The sequence below is a fragment of the Echinops telfairi genome, unplaced genomic scaffold (assembly GCF_000313985.2).
Source record: "Echinops telfairi isolate 266 unplaced genomic scaffold, ASM31398v2 ScPeMD7_2291;HRSCAF=2852, whole genome shotgun sequence".
NCBI classification, from domain to species: domain Eukaryota; kingdom Metazoa; phylum Chordata; class Mammalia; order Afrosoricida; family Tenrecidae; genus Echinops; species Echinops telfairi.
This window is the reverse complement of record NW_022106189.1, coordinates 42,444,158-42,446,295: the sequence shown is the minus strand read 5'-3', so window position 1 is coordinate 42,446,295 and position 2,138 is coordinate 42,444,158.

Genomic DNA, 2,138 nt, shown 5'->3' with positions numbered 1-2,138 from the left:
GGCAAGTTCAATATCTTATCCAAAGTTCATGGTGTTGCTTGTTGGCCCAGTTGTGAAGATTTTTGTTTTCTTTTCGTTGAAGTGTAAGCCACACCCAGTCCGATTTTCATCAGAAAGTACACGTTCTCTCCAGCAAGGCAAGGTGGTATCATCTGCATAGTGAAAGTTGTTAACGAGTCTTCCCTCCAATCCCGAGGCTGCATTCCTCTTTTAGTCCCATTTCTGAGATTCCTGCTCAGCATACATAGTGAATAAACATGTTACAGGGATGTAACGCTGGTGCACACTATTCCTGTTTCAAAACCATGCATATCCCCTTGTTGTGTTCTGTTCTGCCTCTTAGTCTATGCATAGGGTCTGCACAAGCACAATTTAGTGTTCTGGAATTCCTACTCTCTTATCCATTATTTGTCATGATCCATATAGTCAAACACCTTTGCCTCGCCATTAAAATCTAAGTAAACATCGATATCCCTCCTTCCATGTCCTTGTCTGAACCTGACTTGAATGGCTAGCAATTCCCTGTGCATGTATTATTGCCACCGTTTTTTAATCATATTCAGCAAAATTTTACCTACATGCGGTATAAATGAGATTGCTTGATAATTTCCACATTCCGTTGGACTATCATTTTTTTTGAATGGGCAGAAAATTGGATCTATTCTTGGCATGGATGAGCAAGCACCTCCCAGGTTGATTAATCTCAACTGGTGTTCCAATTCCTGGAGCTTTATCACTTATGCCTTTAGTGCAGCTTAGACTTCTTCCTTCAGTATCATTACATAACTGTCAAACCTAATCACTGCATAACTGACAGTCCCTGAGGATGATGGCCCAACCACACGGACATGTAGCCTTTAATCATAGCCAGTGTACCCACTACCTAGGTGTTCCATACTGCCACATACAGGTGATTAATGCATAACACAGACAGATAAGAGATATTTTAACCGGGTTCTAATACAAACTGCTGATAATTCAGGAGTAGGTGTGTTGTTGCTACAGTTATTTGGAATGATGTTGTTTATGCTTATTTTGTAATCTCTGTATTATGATTTTGAGATCTACAGGGAAAAGAACTATGTCTCCTTCACAGCTACATCCTTGGAATCTATAACAGAATCTAGTAAATTAAAGTCTCGTCAGTCTGAATACTGCCAGTATGTACCTAATAAAGGAGCCCTGGGGGCATAGTGGTTATGTGTTGGGCTGTGAGTTGAAGGGCCAGCAGTTCAAAACCACCAGTCACTATTCGAGAGACAGATGAGGCTTTCTACTCCCAAGAGTTAGTCTCAGGAACTCACAGGTGCAGTTCTACCTGTCCTATAGGGTGGCATGACTAGGCAACGACTCCACTCGATGGCAGCAAGTTTGGTTTGAATTTCTAATGTACCTGAGAAAGACCTGCTGAGAAACACCTGTGGAATGAACAACTAAGTAACCCTTCTTCAACCAGATGTCTCAGTCTATTAAAATCAGGGGTTGATTGGGGCTCACAGTCAATGAAGCATCAAACCTACATTCTCCCAAACCAATCCTGGAGCACGGTGGAGTGATCTTAAAAACTCACATTCCCAGGCCCTGTCGAATTAAACTGGAGGACGAAGGGCACGGAGTAAGCGTTAAGACTTTGCATTTTAAAAACGACAATTCGAATAAGTCTTAAATTTTGGTTCAAGTTTGCACAAAGTCACTCCGGAGAATTCAAACAGGACAGCGCACTCATTCAACCCGGTACAGCTGTAAAATCCTTAGAAACACTTGTTAGGTTCCCAAGGATTTAAAATTATTCCTTTCTACTTCCTAGCGCGTAGCACGGTGCCCGGCATTCATTCAATAAGAACTCAAGATACATTTACTGAATAGCCTCGTATTGAAAAAAAAAACTCTTTCAAAGAATATTCCTGTAAAGACAGACTTCTCAAGAGCCGCCACAAAGACCACAAAGCGCGATGCGACAACGACAGAAAAGGAGGGTACCAAGGTGAACAAAAATAAAAGCAAACACACAAGCCTAGCAAACACCGGGACTAAGTTCAGCAGCCCGTCACGTGTCCACCCAGCACCGCTCTCCTCCCAGACACGTGCGTTACATTTGGCCCCGCCCCGACGGATGTGACGCCACAGCCGAAGGGCGC